Raw genomic sequence first — 12512 nt, 5'->3', positions numbered from 1 at the left:
GGGCTTGTCACTTGGTACCCCCTAATCTTGGTAGCAATTCTCTATGAGGAAGCTTGCCATGGAAAGAACTCACCTCAATTCAATTTAAAAAACAAACAGATGGAAAACTAAAAACAAGGAGTTTGTTGGGAAAATACTGTAGAAAGTATGGAATAAAAGGAAGAGCCCTTAAGGCAGATAGTTACTAGAAAACCAGGGACTGGAATCAGAGATTCAGGATTCAGTCATTGTCAAGATGTTACATTGTTCTTTCTCTCATCCCTGTTTCTCTCTACTTGGTGTTGTTTTCTGTCTCTTTCTTAAAAATTACAGATGGACATTTTTTCCCCACTTTGTGGGTACACTGACACCAGCAACTCCAAGTTTGTGTCCTTATATGTCTATGACTTGAGAGGCAGGAGTTCCTTTCTTCCAGTTTTGGTGAATAAAATTCCAGGGTTGGGTTCTTTTTTTTTTTTTTTTTGAGGAGCCCTGGTGAATTTTCTGTGTCAAGTAAGTAGACTTAGTGCAATTTCTGGTCATGCTTCTAAGGCCTTTAATCTTTTTTTTTTTAATTCTGATTTAGGTGAAAGTTTATATAGCAAATTAGTTTCTCATTAAACAGTTAATACACTAATTGTTTTGTGACATTCCTTGTCAACCTCATGGTATGCCAACACTGTCCCCTTCTCCACCCCAGGTTCCCTCTTTCCATTCAAACAGTTTTCCTGTCCCTTCCTGCCCGGTGGATTCTAATGGACAGTTTTGATCACTGTAGTCAGAGGCGAGGGGTACTATGCATTTAGAGAGGGTTAGGACTCAGTCCTTTAGTCAGGGTGGGAAGACATGACCTGGACTGAAACCTTAACTGCTCATTGCCATGCTTTTATTCATGAAACGTGTTTTGGATGGCGTAACATTTTTATGTCAAAATATTTTCTCTCCGATTCTTAAAGATGTTGTGTGGGTATTTAGAGTTGTTGAGAAGTCAGATACCTCACTGACTTTTTAATCCTTTTTATGTTCTTTTTACTGCATGGCAACTGTAGGAATATTTTTTTTTAATTAATTAAAAAATTGCTGAGAAATGCCTACATAAGCTTTTTTTTTTAAATTAACTTATTCACATGACGTTTGGTCAGTCTTTTGAACTGGATCATGATACTTTTTAAGAAATCTCCCAAAGTTTTCTTCAATTATTTCTTTGATTATGTATATTTCCACTTTTTTTCTGTTTGTTTTGTTGGGAAAAAAACAGTAAAATGTACTGCTATGATCTGATTAAAAATTTTATTTTAAATTTACCACTAATTTTGTACTTCTTGGTTAAATACCAGCAGCATTCCATTAAAGTCAGGTTTGAAACAAAAATGCCTGCTAACATTATTGAAATTAGCATTTTTCAAGAAGCTCTAGCCAGTGCAATAAGACATGAAAACAGAAATAAGAAACAAAACTTTAAGAAAGGAAATGAAAAAATGATCATTTCTGGAAGATATATTTTATCCCTATAAATTACAAGAGCAAGATAAACTCTAAAACTCTCAGAGTTCCTGAGAGTTCAGTAAATTTGCTAGACACGAGCTCAGTGTTCTAAGATTAATAACTTCCTCTGATTTTTTAGTGATATAATAGAAAAAAAGTTATTCTGAAGTGATAATAATAGTAAAATGACTAGGGATATCTTGAAAGAGAAAGAAAGTACCTGTATAAAGGGAGATATTGAGATACATTTTTAAGTGTTTAATAAATATAGAATAATATTATGACCCTGATATGGTAATGCTAAATATTTTTAATATTTCAATTTTCTTCAAATTAGTTTATAATTTAAATGCAATTATAAGCAATATGGGGACATTGGTAAGGTCAGGTACTCCTAATAACTGTGGTGCCTCCAAGTTGTTTTCTCCATTTCTAAAATTTTCCTAATCATCCTGAAGCTTATGTCTAACCGTATATAACTTTTCTGTTAAAAAAAAAAAAAACTTTGTTTCTCATTGTCTAGAGCATCATTTTCCAAACTTCTGTGAATGTGTATGCCAATGTCATCGTGTTGTTGTTAGGTGCCACCGAGTCTGTTCCAATTGATAGTGACACCATGTACAACAGAACAAAACACTGCCCGGTCCTGTGTCATCCTCACAATTGTTGCTATGTTTGAGCCCATTTTAAACCTGATATATTTTTTTTTTATATAAAGCATATACACATACTACCATATTAATATTTTACAAACATTAAAAACAAACATAAGCACACAAACACAAAAACTAACAATTATACATATACATATAATATAATATACATATATGTGTGTGTGTATGTGCATGTATAAAGACAAGCTCTAATATTTTCTTCAACATTTTAGAGAGTCGTCTTGAGTCCCCTAGATATATACACCTCACTTTGGTGACTGAATCCATTGCTGTCGAGTCAATTCCAACTCATAACAACCTCACAGGACAGAGTAGGACTACCCCCTAGGGTTTCCAAGGCTGTAATGTTTATGGAAACAGACTGTCACAGAGTGACTGGTGAGTTTAAACTGCCAACCTTTCAGGTAGCAGCCAAGCACTTAACCACTGCACCATCAGGACTCCCTCTTTGGAGGCTAGGGTTCTACAAAATGAAATTAAAACCTACTAAAGATTAATGTAGAAAGCCAAATCTTATTTCTAAAATTATCTGCATAAATAGTGATCCCTTTCCCATACTCTCTTTCCTCTTGTAGCTAGGAAAAAAAAAAAAAATCACTGAATAAAATAATTTATGTTCTTAAATTTTTTAGTTTCCCACATAGGATTATATTTTGTAAAGCACTATTTCCCAAGCTAAATTCATGGGGAGACTATTTCCACATGCTATCCTGTGAAAAAATAATTCCATGGTCAAATAAGTTTAAGAATTACTACATTCAGTATCCCTCCCTTGGAGATTCACAACACAAAACCAAAGGATCAAAGAAGTCCTGAGGTACACAGCTTTAATTCCATATAACCTAAAATTTTCCAATCTTATTTGACCATGAAATATTTTCTTCACATAAATACCTGTTAACATTTCACAGAACTGGCATTCCATGGAACACACTTTGTGAATGATCCTGTAGAGGAATTTTCCGATTTCTTCCCACAGTACATTTATTTCCGTGTGTCAACCAAAGTGGAGAGAAATTGCTGATTTTAATGAGTCTGGCAATGAATCTTATCACATCTTAACTATGCACTAGGAATATATTTACCAATTACCACAGAATACTTAAATAAAGTTTCTTTGTATATCTTAAAAGGGGTTTTTTCTGACAGACATACTCTTGCTAAAGATGGTGACAAACTTCCTCAACAATGATAGGGCTACTAATTTCCTTTATTTTCTATGGAGTTTTTTTTTTATGGAATGTTGTATTTTTAATGCAATATTACATCTTGTTCAGAAGATTTCAATTCAGTGTTGATAGGAAGATGTTTGTATTCATTACAGCCTTCCAATGACAGAGATCTTTTTCCTTTTCCTTTCTCTTTCCCCTCTGTCATCTTCTTGATTTTTGTGATTTCTATCTGCTTCCTTAAACTCTTTCTACCTGACTTCCATATTCCAACCTGTTTAGAAATTAACTCTTTGATAAAGAAAGTTATTCAGTTTTAGCAGGAAGAAAATGCACTATTATTTATAACATAAATAATTGCTGACCTACCCTAGACAGAAGGGGTACATGATATTACAAGTCACTATAGGGTCGCTATGTGTCAGAATCAACTTGACGACAAGAGGTTTGACAGAGTACCAAGGAGCCCTAATAGTGCAAGCCTAGGATGCTAACTGAAATGTTGGCAGTTCAAACCTACCAGCCACTCTGCAGGAAAACGATGTGGCGGTCTGCTTCCTGTAAAGATTACAGCCTTGGAAACCCTATGGGGTGATTCGATTCTGTCCTATAGCATTGCTTTGAGTCGGGATCGACTTGAAGGCAATGGGTTTTTTTTTGGCTGAGTATTTTTGGCAAATATCTTAGCCTGGGGCTCCCCAGAAAATAGCAACAGAGGCAAAGGTTTATGAGTACCACTTTCTTAGGGATATAATCTCAGGGAAGAAGGAGTGAGGGAGAAAGAGGGGTGAAGTGGGAAAAGAGGGTGCCACAACATAAGAGTATGTTACCAAGGAGTCCACTACTTGGAATTAAGTGCAACTGAGATCCACAGAGTTGGTTTTTTTACTGGCAGTTGGACGTGGAATAAATGATCAAGCATACCCCAAGCAGATGAGACTGAGAGAATCCTAGGTGGCACAAAATAAGTATCTGATAGTATAACCCTTTTACCATTAAAGTACATTTGGGCCCTACTCTTATGGTGGCTAGTGGATTCAAACTACTAACCTTTTGTTTAGCAGCCTGAGTTCTTAACCACTGCGCCACCAGGACTCCTTCATATTTGGCTCACTGTTACAACGTGGAACCTACATTTTTGTGAGAACAAAATGCCCTCACTTATTTCCTGAGAGGGGAGGTACAAGACCAACCATCACAGAGACTATTTCAGCATGGTGGCCAGCAGTAATCTGTGATAAGACTTGTGGCAAAAAAATTATGGAAACAAGCTGTAGCTACTCCCAAGGCTGTTATTAATATATTTAAAAATTTTATTCATTTTATTGTTGTTGTTGACAATATACACAGCAAAACATGCACCAATTCAGCAATTTCTACATGTACAATTCAGTGACATTGATTACAGTCTTTAAGTTGTGCAACCATTCTCACCCTCCTTTTCTGAGTTGTTCCTCTGTTGTTAACATAAACTCACTGCCCCCTAAGATTCCTATCTAACCTTTCCAGTTGCTGTTGTCGATTTGATCCCACCTAGATAGCTCTTAAAAGAGCATAATGCTCAAGGCAGACATTTTTTACTAGTTAAGCTGGATTAAGCTTTATTTCAGGGCATATTTTTGGTTTAAGGTTTAACGATTATCCCGGGGCAATAGTTACAGGATTTCATCCAGACTTTACAGCTCCAGGAAGTCTGGAGTCCATGAGAATTTGAAATTCTCTTGTACATTTTCCCTGTTTTAATCAGGAGTCTTCTACAGAATCCTTGATCAAATTGTTCAGTAATGGTAGCCAGGCACCACTCAGTTCTTCTGGTCTCTTGGCAAAGGCATTAGTTGTTCATGAATGCAATTAGCCTCACATTCCATGCCCTCCTCCTATTTCTGACTCTTCTTTGCTGCTCCAGGCAAATAGAGAACAATTGTTGTGCCTTGGATGGCCTCTTGCAAGCTCTTAAAACCCCAGGCACTGCAAAATGAAGTAGAAGGTTGAACAGAAGCACTAAACACGTTATTAGGCCAATTAACTGGGATGCCCCATGAAACCATGACCCTAAACCTCCAAACCAAGGAACCAAACTCCATGTGTGGTGTTTGGTTGTACATAAGCAGCCTCAGCAGCTACTCTTTTTTTTTTTTTTAATCATGGCATTGTTATAAATATATCGATGACCCAACTTTAGCCAGTTCTACTTTTTACAGGTCTACAACTTATTTTGTTGGGTTTTACAACTTATTGACAGCAATTAAAATGATCAGCTGTGCAAGCTTACCCTTAATTAATGCAATTTTTCCATCATTGTTAAATTCTTTTTCCCACTCCCTCCTGCCCCGGTAATCACCAATAAACTGTGGCCTCTATACATGTGCCTTTACTTTTATATAAGGGAGTTCATACAATATTTGTCCTTTTGTGACTGACATTTCACTCAGCGTATTTTTATTGAGCTTTATGTGAATGTTTACAAATCAAGTCAGTCTGTCACATATAAGCTTATATACACCTTACGCCATACTCCCACTTAATCTCCCTCTAATGAGTCAGCCCTTCCAGTCTCTCATTTTGTGACAATTTTGCCAGTTTCTATCCCTCTCTACCCTCCTATCTCCCCTCTAGACAGGAGATGCCAACACAGTCTCAAGTGTCCACCTGATACAAGTAGCTTACTCTTCATCACCATCTCTCTCCAACCCATTGTCCAGTCCCTTCCATGTCTGATGAGTTGTCTTCGGGAATGGTTCCTGTCCTGGGCGAACAGAAGGTCTGGGGGCCATGACCACCAGGGTCCTTCCAGTCTCAGTCAGACCATTAAGTCTGATCTTATGAGAATTTGGGGTCTGCATCCCCCTGCTCTCCTGCTCCCTCGGGTGTTCTCTGTTATGTTCCCTGTCAGGGCAGTCATCAGTTGTAGCCAGGCACCATTTAGTTCTTCTGGTCTCAGGCTGATGTAGTCTCTGGTTCATGTGGCCCTTTCTGTCTCTTGGGCTTGTAATCGCCTTGTATCCTTGGTATTCTTCATTCTCCTTTGATCCAGGTGGGTTGAGACCAATTGATGCATCTTAGATGGTTGCTTGCTAATGTTTAAGACCCCAGACACCACTCTTCAAAGTGGGATGCAGAATGTTTTCTTAATAGATTTTATTATGCCAATTAACTTTGATGTCCCCTGAAACCATGGTCCCCAGACCCCTGTCCCTGCTATGCTGGCCTTGGAAGCATTCAGTTTATTCAGGAAACTTCTTTGCTTTTGGTTTAGTCCAATTGTGCTGACCTCCCCTGTATTGTGTGCTGTCTTTCCCTTCACCTAAAGTAGCTCTTATCTACTATCTAATCAGTGAATGCCCCTCTCCCACCCTCCCTCCCTCTCCCCTCTTGTAGCCACAAAAGAATGTTTTCTTCTCAGTTTAAACTATTTCTCAAGTTCTTATAATAGTGGTCTTATACAATATTTGTCCTTTTGCAACTGACTAGTTTCACTCAGCATAATGCCTTCCAAGTTCCTCTATGTTATGAAATGTTTCACAGATTCCTCACTGTTCTTTATTGATGCGTAGTATTCCATTGTGCGAATATACCATAATTTATTTATCCATTCATCCGTTGATGGGCACCTTGGTTGCTTCCATCTTTTTGCTATTGCAAACAGTGGTGCAATAAACATGGGTGTGCATATATCTGTTTGTGTAAAGGCTCTTATTTCTCTAGAGTATATTCCAAGGAGTTGTATTTCTAGCTTTTTAAGGAAGCGCCAAATCGATTTCCAAAGTGGTTGTACCATTTGACATTCCCACCAGCAGTGCAGAACTGTTCCAATCTCTCCACAGCCTCTCCAATATTTATTATTTTGTGTTTTTTGGATTAATGCCAGCCTTGATGGAGTGAGATGAAATCTCATTGTAGTTTTGACCTGCATTTCTCTAATGGCTAATGATCATGAACATTTCCTCATATATCTGTTAGCTACCTGAATGTCTTCTTTAGTGAAGTGTCTATTCATATCTTTTGCCCATTTTTTAATTGGGTTATCTGTCTTTTTGCAGTTGAGTTTTTGCAGTACCATGGAGATTTTAGAGATCAGGCGCTGATCAGAAATGTCATAGCTAAAAACTTTTTCCCAGTCTGTAGGTAGTCTTTTCACTCTTTTGGTGAAGTCTTTGGATGAGCATAGGTGTTTGATTTTTAGGAGCTCGCAGTTAGTTTTTCTTCTGCGTTCTTAATAATGTTTGAATACTGTTTATGCCATATATTAGGGCTCCTAAAGTTGTCCCTATTTTTTTTCTTCCATGACCTTTATCGTTTTAGATTTTATATTTAGGTCTTTGATCCATTTTGAGTTAGTTTTTGTGCATAGAGTGAGGTATGGGTCTTGTTTCATTTTTTTTCAGATGGATATCCAGTTATGCCAGCACCATTTGTTAAAAAGACTGTTTTCCCCATTTAACTGTTTTGGGGCCTTTGTCAAATATCAGCTACTCATATGTGGATGGATTTATGTCTGGATTCTCAGTTCTGTTGCACTGGTCCATATATCTGTTGTACCAGTACCAGGCTGTTTTGACTACTGTGGCGGTATAATAGTTTCTAAAATCAGGTAAACTAAGGCCTCCCACTTTGTTCTTCTTTTTTCAGTAATGCCTTATTTATCCGGGGCCTCTTTCCCTTCCATATGAAGTTGGTGATTTGTTTCTCCATCTCATTGAAGTATGTCATTGGGATTTGGATCGGAATTGCATTAAATGTATAGATCACTTTTGGTAAAATAGACATTTTTATAGTGTTAAGTCTTCCTATCCACGAGCAAGGTGTGTTCTTCCACTTATGTAAGTCTCTTTTGGTTTCTTGCAGAAGCTTACTGTAGTTTTCTTTGTATAAGTCTTTTACATCTCTGGTAAGATTTATTCCTAAGTATTTTATCTTCTTGGGGGCTACTGTAAATGGCATTGATTTGGTGATTTCCTCTTCGATGTTCTTTTTGTTGGTGTAGAGGAATCCAACTGATTTTTGTATGTTTATCTTGTATTCCAGTACTCTGCTGAACTCTTCTATTAGTATCAGTAGTTTTCTGGAGGATTCCTTAGGGTTTTCTGTGTATAAGACCATGTCATCTGCAAATAGAGATACTTTGTCTTCTTCCTTGCCAATCTGGATGCACTTTATTCCTTTATCTAGCCTAATTGCTCTGGCTAGGACTTCCAGCACAATGTTGAATAAGAGTGATGATAAAGGACATCCTTGTCTGGTTCGCGATCTCAGTGGGAATGCTTTCAGGCTCTCTCCATTTAGGGTGATGTTGGCTGTTGGCTTTGTATAAATGCCCTTTGTTATGTTGAGGAATTATCCTTCTATTCCTATTTTGCTGAGAGTTTTTATCATGAATGAGTGTTGAACTTTGTCAAATGCCTTTTCTGCATCAATTGATAAAATCATGTGATTCTTGTCTTTTGTTTTATTTATGTGGTGAATTACATTAATTGTTTTTCTAATGTTGAAACATCCCTGCATACCTGGTATGAATCCCAATTGGTCATGGTGAGTTATTTTTTTGATATGTTGTTGAATTCTATTGGCTAGAATTTTGTTGAGGATTTTTGCATCTACATTCATGAAGGATATAGGTCTATAATTTTCTTTTTTTGTGGTGTCTTTACCTGGTTTTGGTATCAGGGATATGATGGCTTCATAGAATGAGTTTGGTAGTAGTCCATCCTTTTCTATGCTCTGAAATACCTTTAGTAGTAGTGGTGTTAACTCTTCTCTGAAAGTTTGGTAGAACTCTGCAGTGAAGCTGTCTGGACCAGGGCTTTTTTTTTTTGTTGGGAGTTTTTGATTACCTTTTCAATCTCTTCTTTTGTTGTGGGCCTATTTAGTTCTTCTGCCTCTGTTTGTGTTAGTTTAGGAATTCATCCATTTCTTCTAGGTTTTCAAATTTGTTAGAGTATAGTTTTTCATAGTAATGTGATATGATTCTTTTAATTTCAGTTGGGTCTGTTGTAATATCGCCCCTCTCATTTCTTGTTCGGGTTATTTGCTTCCTCTCCTGTTTTTCTTTTGTCAGTTTGGCCAGTGGTTTATCAATTTTGTTGATTTTTTTCAAAAAACCAGCTTTTGGTCTTGTTAATTCTTTCAATGGTTTTTCTGTTTTCTATTTCATTTAGGTAAGCTCCAATTTTTACTATTTGTTTTCTTCTGGTGCCTGTGGGTTTCTTTTGTTGCTCTGTTTCTATTTGTTCAAGTCGTAGGGATAATTCTTTGATTTTGGCCCTTTCTTCTTTTTGGATGTGTGCATTTATTGATATAAATTGGCTTCTGAGCACCGCTTTTGCTGTGTCCCAAAGGTTCTGATAGGAAGTGTTTTCATTCTCCTTGGATTCTATGAATTTCTTTATTCCATCCTTAATGTCTTCTATAATCCAGTCTTTTTTGAGCAGGGTATTGTTCAGTTTCCAAGTGTTTGGGATTTCTTTTCCCTGCTTTTCCCGTTATTCATTTCTACTTTTATGGCCTTATGGTCAGAGAAGATGCTTTGTAATATTTCAGTGTTTTGGATTCTGCTACGGCTTGCTTTATGACCTAATATGTGGTCTATTCTAGAGAATGTTCCATGTGCAGTAGAAAAGAAAGTATACTTGGTTGCTGTTGGGTGGAGTGTTCTGTATATGTCTACGAGGTCAGGTTGGTTGATTGTGACCTTTAGATCTTCTGTGTTTCTATTGAGCTTCTTTCTGGATGTCCTGTCCTTCACCAAAAGTGGCATGTTGAAGCCTCTGACTATTATTGTGGGGCCGCCAATCTCACTTTTCAATGCTGATAGAGTTTGTTATATGTATCTTGCAGCCCTGTCATTGGGTGCATACATTTTTAATATGGTTATATCTGCTTGGTATATTGTCCCTTTAATCATTATATAGTGTCCTTCCTTATCCCTTCTGATAGATTTAACTTTAAAGTCTATTTTGTCAGAAATTAATATTGCCACTCTTGCTCTTTTTTGATTGTTGTTTGCTTGATATATTTTTTCCATCCTTTGAGTTTTAGTTTGTTTGTGTCTCTAAGTCTAAGGTGTGTCTCTTGTAGGCAGCATATAGATGGATCGTGTTTCTTTATCCAGTCTGTGACTCTCTGTCTCTTTATTGGTGCATTTAGTCAATTTACATTCTGGGTAATTATGGATAGGTATAAATTTAGTGCTATCATTTTGATGTCTTTTTTTGCATGTTGTTGATAGTTTCTCAGTGGGTGGGTTTCATAGTTTCTTTTTCCCACTTGATTTTATGTGCTGAGTAGATTTTCTTTATATATTGTCCTTTCCTCATATTTGTTGTTGTTGATTTTGTTTCTGCTAAGTCTGTATTTTTACTTTGTATTTTATTTTGATGAGTAGGATAGTTTTTCTCCTTGTGGTTACCTTATTATTTACCTGTATTTTTCTAAATTTAAAACTGAATTTTATTTCTTTGTATCACCGTATCTTCCTCTCCATATGGAAGGTGTATGATTACGTTTCTTAGTCCCTCTTTATTATTTTAGTGTTGTCTTCTTTTATATAGTAACATTGCTGTTACCCTGTTTGGGCTTTTTTTTTTTTTTTTATAATCTTGCTCTCTTTTTTGGATTTCACTGTCTGGATTGACTTCTGGTTGCTCTGCCCAGTGTTCTAGTCTTGGGTTGATACCTGATTTTATTGATTTTCTAACCAAAGAACTCCCTTTAGTATTTCTTGTAGTTTTGGCTAGGTTTTTACGAATTCCCTCAACTTGTGTTTATCTGGAAATGTCTTAATTTCACCTTCATATTTAAGAGACAGTTTTGATGGATATGGGATTCTTGGCAGGCAATTTTTTTCCTTCAATTTTTTAAATATGTCATCCCACTGCCTTCTTGCCTACATGGTTTCTGCCGAGTAGTCCGAGCTTATTCTTATTGGCTCTCCTTTGTAGGTGACTTTTCTTTTATCCCTCACTGCTCTTATAATTGTCTCTTTATCTTTGGTTTTGGCAAGCTTGATTATAATATGTCTTGGTGACTTTCTTTTAAGACCTACCTTATTTGGAGTTAGATGAGCATCTTGGATAGATATCTTCTCAGATTTCACAATATCAGGGAAGTTTTCTGCCAACAAATTTTCAACAATTTTCTCTGTATTTTCTGTTATCCCTCCCTGTTCTGGTACTCCAATCACTTGTAGGTTATTTCTCTTGATAGAGTCCCACATGATTCTTAAGATTTCTTCATTTTTTTTAATTCTTTTATCTGATTTTTCTTCAAATATATTAGCGCCAAGTGATTTATGTTTGAGTTCAGAAATTCTAGCTTCTACTTGCTCAATTCTGCTCCTCCGACTTTCTATTGAGTTATCTAATTCCGTAATTTTATTGTTAATCTGAATTTCTGATTGCTGTCTGTGTACGGATTTTTCCAGCTTATTAAACTTTTCATTATGCTCCTAAATAATCTTTCTAATTTCATCAGTTGCTTTATCTGTGTGCTCCTTGGCTTGTTCTGTGTATTGCCGCATTTCCTTTCTGATGTCTTGAAGGGTTCTCTATATTCAACTTTTGTATTCTGTATCTGGTAGTTCCAGAAATGCACTTTCATCTAGAAGATCCCTGGATTCTTTGTTTTGAGAGCCTGTTGAGGGGATCATGGTCTGTTTCTTTATGTGACTTGATATTGACCGTTGTCTCTGAGCCACCTAGAAGTTATTGTATTAGTTTATGCTTGCTTACTGTGTCATCGCTGCTTGCTTTGTTTTGTTTTGGTATACCCCTATGGGTTGCTTGAGTGAGCTAGCTTGATTCTTTTCACCTTTGGAGCTCTGGTGTCCTGTCCCCAGCTGGCTAGAGCTGTTATCAGGTATATCAGTCTAGGAGTCCATTCACTTTTCTTGTATGAATTCAGCTCAGGTTTCCAGGTAGCTGATATCAACTGTGTGGTACAGACTCTGTCCTACAGTCTTAGAGGGGCAAGGTGTATATACCAGTATTTGACTGCAGCAGGGGGTCACGCTCTGAACAAGGCAGGGGTCTGAGAACCGATGCCCAAGTGTCTCTGAGGAAAACATGCCTTTGTTCCCTAGAGTGTGCTGGTGGGTGGGTTCTGCAGAGGGACCATGGGCACCATTTTGGTTGTAAGGACTGGGAGGTACCAGTTATCTTTGGACCCCAGTCGCGGGTGGCTGGGTGAGTTGAGTACAGCTACCAGTCCT

At 37.1% G+C, this 12512-nt stretch overlaps 1 long non-coding RNA gene across 8 annotated transcripts in view; it reads left to right on the top strand.

The window, feature by feature from the left end:
* The window catches only part of LOC126060888 (uncharacterized), a 414465-nt gene that overhangs the window by 41399 nt on the left and 360554 nt on the right, over window positions 1-12512 (top strand). The gene's annotated exons all lie outside the window — the stretch shown is intronic.

This window comes from Elephas maximus, chromosome 17, assembly GCF_024166365.1.
Source record: "Elephas maximus indicus isolate mEleMax1 chromosome 17, mEleMax1 primary haplotype, whole genome shotgun sequence".
Classification (NCBI taxonomy): domain Eukaryota; kingdom Metazoa; phylum Chordata; class Mammalia; order Proboscidea; family Elephantidae; genus Elephas; species Elephas maximus.
This window is presented reverse-complemented; position numbering and strand designations above follow the sequence as displayed.